We start from the raw sequence: 19,008 nt of genomic DNA, 5'->3' as shown, positions 1-19,008 counted from the left end.
TGGGGAAGATTATTTATTTATTTATTTTTATGAGCACCACATGCAGGCTCTTGTTTATCACTGGCATAAATGCAAAGCTAACAGTGGTGACTAAGCTGAAAATCTGCATTTTGTTGCTAAGAATTTGCTCTACCAAAAAGTACTATCAAGCACTTTGTATTTGTTACGGTTTCCATGGAAAAAAATTGGAGGCATAACATTCAGATCAACCCATGCATTTTGTCAGTTGCACTAGAAAAGTATTCTCTTTTAGGGGCTGCTCAATAAGGAGTTGTAGGCCATTCCAACAATGCAATTCATGGGTAAGAATGTGGAGCAGCAGGAGCTGAGGCAGTTGTGTAATTCATCTCTCTTGAGAGCAGTAAGACACGATTGCACTCTCTGTACTGGCTGGCACAAACTCTTTAACAACAATCTACTATGTGGAAAACAGACTGGCCTTTGTGCTTTGTTTATGCCTTTTCAAGAGCATAGCTCTTCCCATACTTCAGTAATTTGAAAATAATGTCTACTATATAAAAGGCAGCTGCACAGTTATAGAAATTAATGTAGAGTGTATTTTGTGTAGGCCTTCCCAAGAAAACGTTGATTTGAACTGCCTCTACTTACTCAAACATATTCAAACTGAATTCTGAAAGGCTGTCAAGAAGAATTTAGTGTGAAGAAACAATTACATCTGCACACAGATCCAACTCTTCCATACTTCCTGGGCATTATGCTGCTCATTAAAATGATCATACTGCATCACAGAAATATGGTTATATGGAAAGTATTACCTTTGAATGTCTGGATATTCCATTAGCTTATAACATCCTTCAAAAAGCTTTGTTGAGTGAGATTCTATAACTGATGCAGTAATTAACAACACACAGCATGGCCTCATTGCTCCTGCTCAATAGTCACTGAACAACAGACTTGCTGCCCAGCTTTCCCTTTGAACAGATGAGGGCCATCCTGCCTGGTCACATCACAGAGCCACATCTTCCTGTCAGCCCACAGCCAAGGTGCCCAGCAGGCAGCTTAGCATGGCACCACACCCCTCCCCAGCCTGAGCCCTGCACAAACCCCTGGCAGGTCCTGTCTCATCCCATCAGCTCACAAGTGCAACGTGCAGGCTGCCACGATGGCGCATTATGGCTGCACTGCTCTCCTGCAACCTCTCTGTCATGCTACATGACAGGCACTGTCAGGAGATGGCCATCTGAGCTGCAAGCTTACCACATGGCCTGCTCCCTCTGCAAGCCTGGCAAAAGTCCTGCAGGAGACCAGTGGCTTACTCTCAGCTTTCTTCCCTGAGGGAAAACAGTGGCTGGGACTTGCACACCATGGAACTGCACCTGGTCTGCCAGCCTGCTGCACTGGCCCTGGCCTGAGTCACAAACTGAGGGACCAGCAGGCTGGTGTCCTGTGCCTGCAAAAGCAGTGGCAGTAAGGTGCAGGATCCTTCATTTCCACCTCCCCCTCCTCCATAAGGCTTTTTTTCAGCCAACGAATAAAAGCATTATTCATCTCTGCTGATGGCAGTTATAAATTAGAAACAGCAGGAAATGGTGGCCATTTTGAATGAAGACAAAAAGCATCAGGTGTATCCAGCTGCTCCTGGGATCACAAGCTCATTCGTACAGAACAATAAGCAGGGGCACGATTGTGTTTTAATAGGAGAATAACAGCATGCACCATGCCAATTTATGGGGTCATTAGTAAGGCACATACATGGAACAACTGAACACAAGCAACATTTCAACAAAGGTAGCAAAACCCTTCTCAAACAGAGAAGGTGCCTGAGTGAAATTTAACAGACCTCATCTCAGATAGAGAATGGGCTCAGGAGTGGAAGATTTGTGTCACAAACTCCCACCTCATGGAAACAGAGGTAGAATAAGCTACATTTGTAAGTGCAGAGGGCAGAACTACTATAAAAGTCTTCTTGTTACGTGAGATCTACATGAATTTGTCATTATACCAAAATTAACTGAAGCAGTATGTGGAACAGAAATGCAAGGTGGCATTTCACACACACACACCAAAGCAATGCAGAAGAACAATTAGTGCCATTTGTGTATATAACACATATCCTCTGGTTTCAGTACTATACAGATGCCCAACAAAAATGTCTGTCAATATATCAAGGACACCAAGGTTTCTGACTCCCCAGAGGATTACAGTTAGAGATAAGTATCTTTTGGATTTGATACAGCACAGTTCTGAGCTGGTGCCCCTCTTGTACAGCAGCGGAAAATTAATGATGTTATAGAAGGTAAAAGATGTCAAAGTTAAAGTGCTAAGTAACCAGGGGAAGTGAGTGTAGCCATTAGGAACCATGAATTCCTCTGGTACGATCCTATATGAAAGTGAAATTCACTTCAAAAGAGTTCTCAGTTTGTGCTTGAAATCTGTAATAAAATGTCTCTTGCTTATATTCCTACTTGATAGCCTTAGGAATAGTACATCAACTTAATACAGTCTTTAAGTGACCTAAAGGAGCAAAAAAACTAATTGCCTACCCCTAATGAAAATCAAGCTTCTACTTGCAGACAAGATGGATTAGAAATAACTGTGCTCTGCTCAGTTGCCACTATTATTTCAGTTGTCCATCTTAGAAGACTAGCTAGGAGTAAGACACACATAATGCTGCCTACTGCAGAGTAACATGATTTTTAGGGCAGCCCAAGGTAAGTTATCTTATATATTGAATACAAACATCACTGAGCTCTCGGCTTCCTCCCGCCCAAAAATATGTACATACAGAGATGTCAGGAAGAGCTTTACTCTTCTCAAACCTGATCAGCAGGCACCACCTGACAGTTTAAAACATATTCTGTAAAGCCTAGTATGTCATTTCTGAATAGTCAATAAGTACAGATCAGATCCTGTGCCTCTGTGTTACACATACAAGTTCATCTGGTGTGGCTTTTATAGGGGGTCCAATCTCAGAAGTACAGATTACTCCGACCTCCTTTATGAAAATATACATAGTAAATATCAGTTCAAACCAGACAAGTATTTGAATCAAAAACTTTGCATGTATATCTAATAACAAATACTGTCTATCAATGCAGCTGACAATAATTTATCATGTTGATGTCAGAAACACCGCTTTCTGAATTAACCACGTTCTTAACACCTACTTCATTATTCTGAGATTACTGTTTTCTTAATAAGAAGCTCCTAACTTTTACTTCCTTACTTAAACACAGTAATAACTTAGAGAACGTAAAGTCACCAACCTCTAACAAAGTGGACTCCGTTTCAGAGCAGATCCAGAGGCAGTATCTAGGATTGAATAAAGACAGAGTTCAGTCTGGTTGCTGAACACTCCATTTTTAAATTACAGATGATGCTTGAATTTATTATTCATACTGCCATTACATGATCTTACAATCAGCTTGTTCCAGATGTTTCTTGCAATTCATAAACACTTGGGTTTTCAGTTAGCCCCTGTCCTGCACAGACCTAAGACATGTTGATAAAATCCTAGTAACATTAAACTTCAAAAGCAGAATCACACATGATCATACACAGAATCACAGAATGACCCGGGTTGGAAGGGACCTCAAGGATCGTGAAGCTCCAACACCCCTGCCTGGCAGCGCCACCGAACTTCCACGTTTACTAGATCAGGTTGCCCAGGGCCCCGTCCAACCTGGCCTTGAACACCTCCAGGGACGGGGCATCCACAACCTCCCTGGGCAGCCTGTTCCAGGACCTCACCACTCTCCTAGTAAAGAACTTCCGCCTGACATCCAACCTAAATCTTCCCTCTTTCAACTTAAAACCATTTCCCTTTGTCCTGCTTGTCCAGAAGGATCTTGTGTGCTTTTGTCTCTTCCTAATTGCTTGAGAGACAAGCTGTAAGAGGTCATCTCTGAAAGTAAATGTAAATGCATATTTAAGATTTTAGTCATTAAGTCCTTAACCTATAAACTAGATCCTGAAGTTATCTCCTGCCGTAAATTACACTGCTGTGTCTGATCAGATACATTCTCAGTTACACAATTACAGTTTCTAAAACATTTCATTCTTCCCTTTTCAGCATTCCATCTGATCCCTCCCTATTCTTGTCTCCACCCAGTATATTTTGCCATATCCATCCAAAATGATTCAAAAGTCTTTACTCAATTTCTGCTTTGATTTCTTCTTTCCAAACCTCTGATTCACAGCTGCAGTTACCTTCTACCCACTTCCAAATCTGCATTTCTTCTTTTAGCAGCTTGGGTGTAAGAACCACAATGTGTTTGGATCAGTGGATCCAAGATAGTAACTACACAATGCTAGCACTAAATGCAATTTTGCAAATGTTTCCAAAATCTAGTATAATCCAAGTACATAATATCATTCAGAGTACTCACTTCAGAAGTTGGCTACATAAACTAACACATTTAGCGCTCACTCCCGTGCTTGTACTTTCTGTAGAGTATACCCATTATATGAAGGCTTTCTAAGCTAATAGCCAAACGGGCAATGATTTAGGAAGGAAAATGTGAGGTAAGGAATTTTTTAGATATATAGGGCCTAATTGCTAATTCAATTGATGATAAATGAACCAAGCACTCAGGCTTCAAAGCAGTATTAGTCTGAAGCCTATGCTACTTTGTAGGTAGCTTAGTCCAAGTGCTGTCAGTACTCTGTTTCTACTGTACTCTGATTTACTGCAAAACAAAATCAGATCTGTCTTCAGTGGTTTTAGGACTCTTTACAAATTTTGAAATGTAATAATGTCTCTCAAGGCTTCATTAAGTAGTGCAGTTCCAGTTCTTTCCCCACATGCACATCTATGTAAACCAATGCAACAATTCTGTGGCCCTGGCAACATTCTCATTAAATAGCACGTTATCTCTACAAGTTTAATGTCATCAATGTGCCACTGTGTTGAGAGAAGAAAAACAATGACTATTATTTCAGGCTCGTCCCTTCTCCCACTTACATAAAATAAGAGTACTCTTTAATATGTTGTGATTTAATCCTTCTATCAATTCTATCGAAAGATTCCATCTATAAAGAATATTCCTCTTATTTCCCTCTTCTTGTAAACTATTCTTGAGAGACTGTGAACAAAAATAATTTAAACTAATCTTACATAAACTTACACACAACATTTTGTAACTAAATTTTAGTCCCCATTCACTCCCTTGCTGAGAAAATATTTGCATGTTCCTAATTCTTAACAACTCTGAAAATTGATTTCCAAGTGACACATATACATTGAATAAGAAATTCCTGAGGTAACAAGTTATGAAGTGTATCACCAAGATAATACAATATATTCTAATCTTCTAACACTTAACAAAAAGGTTTATGTTTGCTCCATAACCTATTATCAGGGGTGGAAAATAAACTGAAGTGCTGAAAGAAGAACCTCAAGGTTCTGAACAGCTTTATAAAATTATATACACTTAAAGAATGCCAACTGAGTTCCCATAGTTTACAACACATTTTTAATAGTAACGGGTTGAAGCTATTCCCTACCACATTCAGTGAAACATGCCAACATTATTCACAGAATCACGGAACATTAAAGAAATCAACAGGCATTAATTTCGTCTTTAAGAGGGCAACACTTGGTAAGAACTAAACGGTGATAAATGCTACACTTTCTTTCCCTTTTGTAGGAAATTATGCATACTACTAATTCACCATTTATGAGTATTTCTCCTCTCTCTGTAAGTTTTAACTACCAATGTTCTGTGAAAACGCCTGTCAAACTTGTAGGCAGCCATTAAAAAAAAAAAAAGAGAGAAAGTGATTATGGATATTAAGGAACTAGAAATGCATTTTCCAAGTGTGAAATGTAGGAGGATGACAGAAAAAAATATATATATAAGCCACAGAAATATGTAATTCACAAAACAGAATATCTAGAGTGGTACAGTTATTAACAGAAAATATGAAATATCCAAGAATAGTGCGGGAAATTACCAATTAAGCGCCTGTCCTTGCATGTAGAATTGAATATAAATTTTTCTTGCTTACACGGCTAGCAGAGGACTACAATTTTTAAGCTAGTTTGGTAAAGACAGCTGGGTACAGGGTAAGAGGAGGGGTTTACGTAGCTCACTGCATTGACTTGGAATAAAGGCAACAACTGGATGCTTATGAATGGAATATAGGATATCAGATAAATGATTCTTCCTCTGTTCTACTCTATAGGACTTAAATGTGAAAGAAAAAACAATGCATCAGTAAAACCAAACACAGATTCAGAGAACTCTGAAAGTAGAACTCTTTAGGTCTTTAGCCCACAAATTAAAGGGAAGCAAGAACAAAAACTTCATAATTTTTTTCCTTTTCTTATGCCTTAGAATTTGTTGACAAGTAGTAAAAAAAAAATAAAAATAAAGAAGTAAACATGCCTATGAAATACCCAGGTGTGCACTGGCAGGGACGTCCCACAGGATATCCCAGTCCAGCTCCTTGTCAGCAGCTCACATAAGTCACAGAATGTGCTGCTTTGCTCTTCCCTGCTCACCACAGGTACAGAGGAAGGATGAATGTGTTCCAGTACTATTCACTTGTGGTGACAAAACAAGTCTTCCACAGAAGACTACCAGAGCCTCCAGATTTAGTTTAGCAATGATACCAGAATTGTCTTTTTTGTCTGTTGTTGCCTGAATTGAGCCAGCAAAACATTCAGGAAAGTGACAGTATTTCTACCTATTTTATTTTTAAAAATTTTTTTTTTCATCGTACAAGAACAAGCAGACAACATTGCATCATGTAATACAAAAACATGATTAGATTATCTGAGCTCATAACATAATGAAGACAGACAGAAGATTCTTTGAACATGAGCCAACAGCATGTCCAGATGGCTGAGAAGGCCAACAGCATCCTGGCCCACATCAGATCTTAAGTTGTGACAGGGGATGTTTAGATTGGGTAACAGGAAAATTTTATTCACAGAGAAAGTTGTCAAGCACTGGAACAGGTTGCAGACGGAGATAGGCAGTTCCCATCCCTGGAGGTATTCAGAAGACGTGTGAAGGGATTCAGTAGGTCAGGTTGATGGTTGGACTTAATGATCATCCTGAAAGTCTTCTCCCTACCTAAATGTTTCTAATGTTCTTTTTTTTTTTTTCTTTTCTTTTTTTTCCTTTCAATTTTACCCCATTTCGCCTGTTCAGTGGCTGGTGAAAGATAGTGAAGTAATTTGCCTCAATCTCCATACATCTAAATTAATGAAAAAATATACCGAATTTTAGATCCTCTTTGCAGATCTAAATTCACTTCTTCAGCCTAAGTAACAGCATGGGGTAAGAGAGAAGTGCGACTCAGACAGATTACTGCTGAACTCAGTAATGCCTAAGCCATGATTAGCTCTTGAAAAAGCCACTTTCAGTCTTCACTAATCAGTAGGACCAATCAGTTCAGCATAAGGCATTTGATGTGCACAGTCACTATAAATTAACCTCCATGAAAAAAAAGCTTTTATGTAAAACTTAATATTCTTTTGATGATTCCATTGCAGAGGATGCTATATGAGAAGTATATCATCCAAAAACATCACAAGAAACACACAAAAGATTAACTATACCAAAATAAAAGATAATTTATTATTAGTCTTTGAAAGATACCTGTATATCTATCTGTTATCTACATAAGTCAATCAGAAAGTAATGCCTTCTACTTATTCCCATGGAAACTGCAACAGATATAAAGAGCTCAGTAACACTATTTGATAAAGCAAATTCTCAGCTACAAAACGTTATTTTTCAACTTAGTTACTATCATTAGCTACATATTTTCACACGTTCCAGAGATATTCCAAAGCACAAAGACTGATAAAGCCGTTATCTATCTAGAGCTATACTGTACTCAGAGCTGTTACTCCCCCTGCACTCTGCCCTTGTGAGGCCGCACCTCAAGTACTGTGTTTAGTTTTGGGTCGGTCACTACAAGAAAGACATTGAGGTCCTGAAGCATGAAGCAATGAAATTGGTGAGGGGTCTGAAGCACAGGCCTTATGAGGAGCGGCTGAGGGAGCTGGAATTGTTTTGTCTGGAGGAGAATCAGGGAAGAAGTTGTTGTAGAAAGCAATTACTTGAAAGAAGGTTGTGGTCAGCCTCTTCTCCCACATAACTAGCAATAGGACTAGACAGAATGGCCTCACTTTGTGCCAGGGGAGGTTCAGGTTTGTTGTCAGGAAAAAGAACTTCTTTGAAAGAGTGGTCAGGCAATGGAATGGGCTGCCCAGGGAGGTGGTGGAGTCAAGGTGTTCAAGGAATATTTAGATGTTGTACTGAGGGATGTGGCTTAGTGGGGAAATAAATACTGGTGGCAGGTGGATGGTTGGACTGGATGATCTTGGACTTCTTTTCCAAACTTGCTGATTCTATCAAGACACAACTGTAAAGCACTACATTAGTTTATAACACTGAAAAAATTGACCTTAGTAATAACTGCTACACCAAGCACTTCTAAAGGCCTAAACTGTATTCAGCTTTAAATTGGGACTCAGAACGGGAAAGACTTCTGACTTTTCTTCTAGTAGCTTTTGTCAAGTGATAATTTGCTTCCTTTCCATACAGTCTTCCTGTACTTTTTCATCTAATCTGTTTTCATGTTCTGACACATACGACCTTTTCTAAGGCCTTAAAAATAAGTCAGAGACTTGCAAAAAAGACCATGTGGTTTAACTCTCTCTGCAATCTCTTATCATAGTAGCTAGAAAATTCAACTTGCACTTATCACTTACACCCAAGGAAAAATGACAGAAAATAATAAATGAAGCTCAAAAATTACCATGAGAAAGAAGCTGTGTTTAAGGAAAAAAAAAAAAAAAAAAAAAAAAAAAAAAAAAAAAAAAAAAAGTTTTTTCATATCTTTAAAAAAATAATAATTTCTTGTAGTATCCAGGCAATTCTAAAAGGAAGTCAGAATGAGTATTCTTTGACTTCCATAAACAATAAGAAAGAACACAGTTTCACAGTTTCAGAAAGAATATAGTTGCAATATAAAACAGAAGATACATCCAATGCAACAAGGCACCAGCTCAGAGAGAGATACAGCTTAGTGGCCATTTGGGTTGTAATGCGAAAGACATACGTGTGACATCATAGATACTACATTAGAAAGATGTCAGTCAAGACCACGCAAATTAAACTCATAGTATTGGAAAATTATAAATTAAGTGGTTGGTTGAAATGCTAATTGAATTTTCCATCAGCTTTCTAACTTTAGTTCCCATTCTCTAAGCAATTTGAAATGCATGTTGACCTGACTACACTTCTATACTTCTCCATTTTCTCTTAATTCTGACGATGGGAAATTGCTTTAGCACACACTCACACACATTTTTTGTACCTCATATAGGAAAAAACAAACAAACAAAAAAGCCACACCAAGACTAGAAGCTTAACCAACTCTGCTTCCAAATACATCACACAGCCTCATTCAGAAATTTTAGAAACTTCTGTTTCTTGGAAAATCTTCTATCATTAAATGTCCATGTGACCTCATAAAACATCTGAAATGGCATTTTGATAATCTATTCAGTATGTACACAAGTATCATACATAGATTCTCTTATACTGAATCTACCGTTCCCTCATAATAAATGTGAGTGTAAACTGATGACCTTCATCGCTTTAAAAATGAAGCTATTCCTTTAATTCAGATTTTCTTTTTCCTGAAAGATTCAAACAGCATTTCCTCAAACTTAGCAGTTGTATAAGAGGCCTATTTTGATGGATGGAATCTTTAACTTTCATGTAGTTGCTATTAAAAAGAGCAATTTTAAGAGTCAACATTGAGAAAGTTGCAACAACAACAAAATGTAAAAAGAAAAACATGCAAATACAGCAAGGATGTGCCTACCAATTCCAGAAATACAACCTGACACACAAAATATGATTTATTAAAACAACTGTTCATATAAATCTTCAGAGAGCTTATTTTAACAAAGACATCATTATAATGATGATCACTGAAGTTTTAATGTGTGCTTTATTACCTCACTGGAGAAAATTTGCATGAGCAAAGCAATGAACTGTTACCTTGGCAAGCATTTTGCATTCACCTTTGCTATAGCACCTGTCACTGGATATTTTGACAGAAATGGTCAGGAATAAAGGAGGAAATACTTCACATTCAAGTTGTAATCTTTCAACTCAAGCTATTCCATTTAATCTTCACCCCAAGAAGAGCTTTACATCAGTGCCAGGAAGCAACAGGCAAAAACATGGCTCTAAGCTTAATTTCTCTCACCTAGGATCTTTGGTCCAGACACACTGCTGAGGGCACATTCCTTGCCTGTTTCCAGACCACCTGTACCACTCACAGATGGTTAACACTGATGTGAATCTACCATGGATGTGCTCCAGTCAGAACAGATCTTAAGAGCATAGAGAACACTTGGTACTGGCTCCCCAGCACGCAACATAAAACATAGGCTAGCACAAGGAGAGAGACTCCAGCTCCTGTGCTGCATTTGCCTTCCTATTTCTGCAGCCTACCTAGCATCATGGAACAGGAGGGAGTGTGTACAAAACTCTCTTACAGAAGTAACTGTAGTATGCCCTCTGGGCAGAAAGACCACACCATTGTCTCCTTCAGGATAGGCTGTTGTATAAATCCCACCAGATTTTCTTAACTGGTGTAAGCCTAAGCTCAATTACTGGATGCTAGGCCAAGACTGACTGAGTGCATTCAGATTTGAATCTATACAAGTATAAAAAAACTAATTAAGCAGATGTGATCTTAATATTTAGGAAGCTTTTTTGTTTCCAATTTCCCCCCCATTTCTAAGTATTACAGAAACAAAACATACACTTATGCATGAGCTATTAACTGTCGGATCATGGGAAAATCACAAAACTATATATAATCTTCAGTTAGTCTAGAAATAAATTTGGAGTTCCACATCTAACTGCTGCCCTTCTGCCTGTAGCAAAAGCACAACACCTGCAGCTCCATGTGATGAGCGCTGCTCTGACCAGAGCTACTGGACCAGATAGAGAAGACACTTCCAGATGCTACTGCTGAGCTAGAGGGGAAAACGGTTTTTACAATTGCTTTGGCTTATCATGTCAACATCACATCATCTACTAGCTGCAGGCTGTGTCACCAGATATAGAGGTCTGTGACCAGGGGGATCTAGATCTGGGAGTGGTAGAAATTCTGACTCCTGCTTTCTCACCAGCTAGTCCTATTGCAAAGCTAGGCTGCAAACCAGGCAATTCACAGTGCAAAAAGCAGGATGTGACAAATCTGCTAGGAGCCTCTGTAACACTCGCTCTCCAATTATTTTGGATTTAGCTCATGGAAAAAAACTGCCACTGGCCATAGCTGGAGGCACTGCTTTCACAAGGTATTAAAATTGAATATTATTAGTTATGCATTCATACTGGAGGCGCATCACAAAGCAAGCAGACAGATATGGTTCCTGCCCCAGAAATTACAAACAAAGGCTTTATCCCAAGAAGATTTACACAGAAGGTACTCTATTCACGCAAGCAATCCTGCAGGATTGGGATCTTCTTTAGTGAATAAGCCTGTAAGAGCAGCATGGAGATAAAGCCTCCACATCCAGTAGCAGTCATTCATTTTATATCACTAATTTAGCAGTAGCATTGAGAAAAGAATTTCTAATACATTAAAATATTAAAATTATTAAAATAATATTTATGGTTTGCATTTGAACAGCATATTGACTAACAGAAAAATTTAGCAGGAGATGCTCTCCTGTTATAGGGCAACCTTTAACTTAGCAATGCTCAGGAGATGCAATGTTACCTGGTGAACAGTAGGAAATTCTGTTCAAAATCTCCTACAGTTCAACTCCTTCCTGAAGTGAGACAGAAATCAATCCAGGCAAGGCCAAAATGACCTGCTTGTGGCAAGCTAGGTATACCCATTCTGTCAATATCAACTTAAATAAGGGAAAAACAACAACAACAACAAAACACAAAAAAATGCAAGAGAATGATGCCTCCAAGACTAGAAAGAAAATCTAAGAATATCTTCAAGCTGCGGCTGTTCTGGAAACAGGAGAAAATAACTACTGGCTATGTAAGCCATCAACTGACTACACACTATAGCACTAGAAAACAAAAAGTCTCTTTGCAACTGTCTGTTATACGCGATATGTAGCATTCTAGCAAATGTCTTACAAACAGGTTAGCAGCATCCTGAACTGCAACCTCCCCTCATTCCTACATGACTTTTACATAGAGCAAACACTCAGAAAACAGAAAGTCATCCTTTTCATAGCTACTCTCACTACCTGCATGACAGTAAAATGGACAAGTAAACAAGCTTCTCTAAAAAGATTGTGATATTGAAATGGCAGACAGTTTTTTGAAAGAACTGGTAAATTTTATTCTGCACAACATCAGAAATTCTTCGCATGACCTTCATTACTAAGCAATCTTTTCTTGCTCTGACTTCACTGACATTTGTCTGTCTTTAAAAAGCCTGTTCGGTGAAGGACAGAAGAGATCATTAGTAGATTTCAGTGATTCAGGGAGCATGTTTGGACTGTAAACAGATTTTGCCAACGTACTGTATCGTGAGCTCAAGATACAGAAAATTGTTGACCTATTCTAGCTGTGTGGATTTAGTATCAAATGACTCAGATGGATCTGTGTAAATGACTGGCTTTCATTGTGTAACCTAGACAAGAGAGTATCTTGCACGCTAGGTTATTAGAACTATACACCAATGAAGAATTAGGTGGTACTTCAGTGAGGCATTAGTATTGCAATTAAGGCAGGTATTTCAGAGTTCATTACAGAGGATGTTCTTCAACACTAACCAGAGCACTTCCTGGCTCAATTAAATGTGAAAAGCATACTCCTATTTCAGACAAAACATCACAGGGAGTGGAAAAAAAAGTCAGATGTTTACTGATTCAATCTCATCTATTTTAGCACTGCTGTATTTGCTCAGAAAGATAACCGGACAGTTTAAATAAGAGGGTGCAATACAAGCTGTTTTGCCAAAACAAAAGTACCAACTCAAAACAGCTTGCCAGACTGGACCAAGCTCTAACGATGTATCAGAGGTGTCCAAATTCAGGACTGTCAAGGACACGTAAAATATTTCTGTCAGTAAAAGAAAGAAATCATCTTTTAGCCTTGAGAATAACATCAGCAAGCATATCCAACCTGCTCAGGAAAAGTTATGATAAAAACCTTGTTCACCTCTGTTACATGGACACCTTCAATCTCCCACTGCAGAATTTGATAAAAATGTTTCAAGAACTGCCGAAAGGTTCAAAATTAATATCAGTGGAATCAATAGAAAGAAAGATTGCAGAAAACTACTAGTTCTACATCATTTAAGTTTTTTGATTGCTGACTTCTGAGCTTCATAGCTAGACCTACATTACCTTCTGAACTCTATTTCATCGAACGTAGAATGAGTAATTCATTTCTACTCCAGAGAATATGAAATCACCAACATTTCAAAGTATATTCCCCAGGCCCAGATTTACTAGAGAGAGGAAGGAGTTGCACCTGCCCTTGTTTCTATCACATAGAACACCAATTAAACAAACAATGTGATTCTTCACTACAGGATTTTCAGCTAATCAGCGTGTGCTGAAGAATCACAAAGTGTTGTGGATTTAACTCCACTTGTGAAACCAGAAAGCACATTTTATCGGCTCCTTGGGAACCACCAAACAATTTTTAGTCATGACTTGGCTATAAATGGGAGTAGGATTGCCTTAAACTTTCTGCCAGGTAGCAGGATGACAAATAGCTTACTCAGTCTGAGAGTTTTAACTGGAAGACAAAATGAGAAATCACCAATAATTCTGTAATCTTCAAGGTGCTAATTTGTTTCTCTGACAGAAGGAGATGAGATATTCAAAATACCACCATCACAAGTACCAAGCCTCGGGAATAAGCATACTATTATTTAAATAGTATGAAATAAAATAACTTGTAAAAAAAGAGTGTTCGGTTATTAGTCTTTATTTATCACGCATGGCACTGAGCAGAACCTCTAAAGGGAACAATACATTAAAAGCATTTGGTTTTTACTATGAAATACTGAAAAGCCATTTATCATCTTTATTAAGAAAAAGTACCTGGACAAGAAAAATGTACACTTCTGGCTGTACTAGCAAATAAATACCTTTTTATATCTGGCTTGTTTTTCCAAGATGCTTAACAGTACAGCTCTGTGTAGTAAACTTGGCACTTTTTTCATTGCGTATCTTTAAACACATGTAGAGTGACAGAAGCTGCTGCATGAACAGACAAATGAAGAAGCCTTACACATATGCCTCCTGCAACTTTATTGACTCCACTGTCTGCTAGAAGTCCAGCTCTCTCCCTTACTCTGCCACATCTTAAGTCTGCCACAGCACCCAGAGTTCATCATCACATTCCATAAATCACTCTCCATTTTCAGTATCCCTGAAAACTGCCACATATCTTAGTTAAGATCCAAATGAGGTGTAGCCATCCCAGGTGTGGCAATCACATCCAGAACTGGTAACCAAAACTCTGGCAACCTGAACTCTGCTGCTGTCACTGACACTTTTGAAAGTTCCCTCCATCAAGTCTGAAGTTGAAATTCATACAATAGGTTTGAAAGTTATCAGGGAAGTACTGATAAATGCTAACAGTACTATAATATAAGTTTCATTTCTTTATGAATAGCCTAAACAATAGGCTACGGATTATTTTTTCATTCAATACTTGTCTGGAAAACTAGATACCCTTAGCATATCATAAGCTTTCTTTGATATGCTATTAATGTAAATCTCACATTTACATATAGCCAGAGTAAATCAGCTTCTCTCAGGTTACTAAGGCCAATTTACCATATTTTTTTCACTTCTCTGAAATGAATCAATTACTGAAAATATTATTTTTATGCAAAATTAGTCCACTGAGAACTGAACAAAATCATCAGTTCCTGTCACATGAATTACCATCTCTAAATGTCAGATATTCATCCTGTTAAGATACTGATCACTTGGGTTGGATTCAATCTGTACTAAAATTAAAACCATTTCTGTTCCATTACATGCTCCCTTATCAAACTGGCCTTCCACAGAGGCAATTTCTGATATTAAAAAAAAAACCCACACAAACAAAACACAAAATAGAAGTGTTTCCACTGAGTCTAAAATGTCATAAATAATAAATGCGTGCTTCCTCTCTTTCGTTACAACCCAATTTATGAGATAACAGCTCTATTCCACGTTGAGTGATTTAATTTGATGATTTCATCTTGGTACTCTGTGAACCACACTTCACTCCGTAAAGCTAGTATGTATCATTTCACAGCTCTGGCACAAGTGGCGTTCTCAACCAAGAAAATGATAATTTTGTTTACTGCAGAATCCCCAACAGACCATCCCCATTTTTTTTTTCTATTCAGTCTACGCCCTGGGCATAAAATCTAGAAGTCAGAGGGAACATATCCATATATCAGGGAGGCAGCCAAATCAAACCTATGCAGAACTCTGACCTCCTGCATCCATTAGAAGACGCATTACACAAACAAGGAGTCATCTCCATTCTGAAACAATGCAATAAAAGCATCAAAATACATATCCTAATGGTGTAGTATATAGATGTGGATTTATGTTTAGCTTAGTAATAACAAGATAAGATTCAGAACAACCTTCAAATTCTCTAGCAAGGGTATTGGCCCGTCCCCAAGCATGAACTAAACACCACTTGCCTATCTGTGAAAAGGAAAATGGTTTGGTGTAGATAGATTAGAAACAAAATGCAGAAGGTGGAGGGAAAGCATATTTGTTTTTTATAGAACTCAGAGCTACCATTGCAATTTCCCCAAAATGGAGTGTAGTGAGAAGAATGCCAATGTAAGCATTATTCAGTTAACTACAGGATGGAAATGTGGGAGGCTAACCGTGCTGAAGTTCAGATCACCTGTTCCCATTTATCTCACAATAAACAATTTCTCCACTGGCAATAATAGGTTTTGAATGAACTTAACTAAAAGGGAAGAGAACAGAGATAATTCCTCAAGTGTATGAAGGGGGCACATATGGAAAATGAGATTGTTAGTAAAACACTATGAAAGACTTCCTGTTAACACTATGTATGTTGTGTTAGGTTCCTGAGAGTTCAGTGACACTGAGGCTCCTCTACGCTATCTGTAGCCTGCCAGAACATCACAGTTCAGCCGATAGGACTACAGGCTATTCTTTTTTGTCTGATTTCATACTCTTCCTCTTCTGAACACTTTCCAAATCAAGTATCTCAACATTAATGATTAATAAGTTATTAATACATTAATAAGTAGTCCTAAAGCAAGAGATGAGGGATGTAATCTGCTCCAAGATTTTGGAGCACAAGTCAGGCCAACATAGTTTGCCATTCAGTCACCAGCAGCAGGGAGGGAAAAAAAGGAAACTAAGCTTTCCCATGCAAAGGAGAGGAGGGAGGACAGACAAGTCTACAGGCGTCCAAATCCCTTGTTCCCTCATTCAAAAGAGGAGATGTTTGTGCTCGAGCATCATTAGTCATCCTAGTCACCACTGCCACTGGACACAGGACTTCTGCAGGACTTGCATTTCCCTCTGATGGCTCCAGATAGGTCTACCTGGCTGAGACAAGCAACTCCTGTGGAACAGACTTCTCCAAGGTCATAAGCTTTCCCTCCTCTCTACTCTAGGACTTCACAGGACTAAGTAAATGCTTATGCTTTTATGCAGAGGTGATCATTTTGGCAGTCTCCTTTGTTTTACCAATTTCCCCCTACCTCTGTGGATGTCAAATCTCACTCCCCTTGAGGGGAGGAAACCAAATTCCTGGCCCCTATTCTTCCTCTCAGTCTTTGATACATACATTTGAGCGGCTTTTTAAAGCTTTAACAACTACATTGCCTGATAGACTACTGTTACTTTACCATCATCAAACATCAGAATTAGTAAAAATAGATGCTAGTTCATTGTGGTTTACCCCAGCAATTAGCTAAGCACCACACAGTTGTTTGCCCATCCCTCCCACTTCCCAGTGGGATGGTGGAAGAGAATAACAAATAATATAAGTAGAACTTGTGGGTTGAGATAACTGAAACAGAGAAAGAAAGAAATTATGAGTATGTATACACACACACACACACAAAACAAGTGATGCATAAGCAATTGCTTAATACCCACTGACTGAAGCCCAACCAGTACCAGCAGCGGGCCACTTGACCAATTCCCCCCATTTTCAAGCTCTCTTTTTCCACATGATATCATATGGAGTGGAATATCCCTTTGGCCAGTTTAGGTCACCTGTTCTGATTTTGTTGTACCTTCCCCACCCACCCACAACCCTGTCTCTTTTCCCACTCAGCCCCTCCCCTCACTGGTAGGACAGTTTGAGAAGCTGAATAACTAAAATGTCCCTGGCTCTGTACAGTGCTGCTAACAAACAGAAACGCTGGTGTTTTACCCACATTGTTTTTCTCCTAAAATCAAAACATCCCAGATGAAAACACTAGTTTTGTTATGTTTCATTAGTTTCGTTTATTGTTTTTGAGTTACAAGTTTGCTTGCCTAGTTATTCCTAGAAAACCTGTGCCAATAAAGAAATCACTTCCATCTGGCTTCTGGTAAGAGTCTGCAAAAAAAATAACCAGTTCTGCTCTGACTGAAGCCTCTGGCAGAATTCCCACTAATCAAACAGGGCACAGCATCATGTACTAACTGTGGTTCTGTTCTTTGACCTCAGCAGCGACTACATTTTTCTAGCTTTTATGTTATTTTATGAACTCAGTCAAGGTCATTCATCTTCCCCTATCACAAAAGAAGTACAAGAGCAAACGCTGTCTGCTTAGGAAAATTTTGCCCTCTTTGAGCGCAGTGCTCTGAACCTTGCCATCCCTAGCACGAGCCCTTGAATGCAGGGAGCAGAGGTTTTATTTGCACTGTGAAGCTTATGGATTATATCATGCACATTTAGATCTGATTTATCACAATGACAAATTTGATTTATCACACAGGAGAGTTATCATTTCACTTTTACCACCAAAAGACCATATATCTCCCTTTACACCACTGTCAAACTCCAATTCTGTTTGTGCTCAAGTCCTGATGATATAATATAACCTGAAGTTTACAAGGCATGGCTCAACCATGCCTTGTAAACTTCAATGCCTACTGGATGTCCCAAAAATCTGGCACTGCTACTGCTCAAATCTGGCTAAAAGCCAAAAACAGTCTCAGAATAAAATCATCAGTGGTTCATTAATTAGATTTCAAGGCTTCTAGAGGCTGATAGACTTTGATACATACTCATACTTCCCAAAACTAAATTATTCACATCAAAGCCTGTTAGCACAATTAATATGCTGGAAGAAATCCTATAGTCAGGAAATTGTTCTTTAATGCAAATGAAAATAGGTTCTTCCATTTCATTTTCAGTCCCTCATTACTAGGCTGCAAATTAATTTGTTACATTTCTGTTTATTCATTACATTTTGTTTTGCTTTCTCCCAAATAAATCTGGTGGTCAAAAGATAAAATTTATATGAGTGGTACATTTTTTCTTTAACAGCCCTTAACAGATCAGCACTTGCCTAGGAATTACAGCGCCATTTAACAGAACACCTTGCAAAAAATATCTTTTCAAGAGTTTCAGAAGTAGCAACTTCTTGCCAGTCAGTAAATTGAAGTTTTACCAAGGGAATTTATTCTGTATCATACACGTTTACTCTATCAATTACTCCACAGTGTCCTATAGAAGTAATTTCCTGTAATAAAAATGTAACAGTCTACAATGGGGGAATGGACCACTAATGAAAATGATGAGGATTTTATGTGGATGCAAATTTCTAGAAGATTAAAATGGTTTATGAAGTAGTACAAACGCGCTCACTACAAACCAACATAGCAAGATTTGCTCAGTTTGCATGTCCTTCTTACGCACAGGCTTGTTTGAGAAATGTTTTTGATTAAAAGGACAAAGGGTTATGCATTCTGTGCAAGGTTTTCTGTTTCAATTCACTAACAAAAATTACAGAACAGGTTAGTCAGAAAGAGTCTGTGTGATCCAATCTGCTTATTCATTTGTTACATTGTCATCTTATTTT

General features: G+C 38.4%; 1 protein-coding gene across 5 annotated transcripts in view; it reads right to left on the bottom strand.

The window, feature by feature from the left end:
- Positions 1–19,008, bottom strand: part of CNTN1 (contactin 1) — a 228,759-nt gene that overhangs the window by 154,784 nt on the left and 54,967 nt on the right. For 4 of the 5 annotated variants that reach the window (XM_072361291.1, XM_072361299.1, XM_072361307.1 and 1 more), the window contains exon 2: positions 3,228–3,273. The exons of the other annotated variant lie outside the window; for it this stretch is intronic. The gene's annotated coding sequence lies outside the window, so the exon portion shown is untranslated. The remainder of the gene's footprint in view (positions 1–3,227; positions 3,274–19,008) is intronic. 5 annotated transcript variants of the gene reach the window in all.

Source organism: Excalfactoria chinensis, chromosome 1 (assembly GCF_039878825.1).
Source record: "Excalfactoria chinensis isolate bCotChi1 chromosome 1, bCotChi1.hap2, whole genome shotgun sequence".
In the NCBI taxonomy this organism is placed as follows: domain Eukaryota; kingdom Metazoa; phylum Chordata; class Aves; order Galliformes; family Phasianidae; genus Excalfactoria; species Excalfactoria chinensis.
The sequence above is the reverse complement of the archived record's forward strand: the minus strand, read 5'-3'. Positions and strand labels throughout refer to the sequence as shown.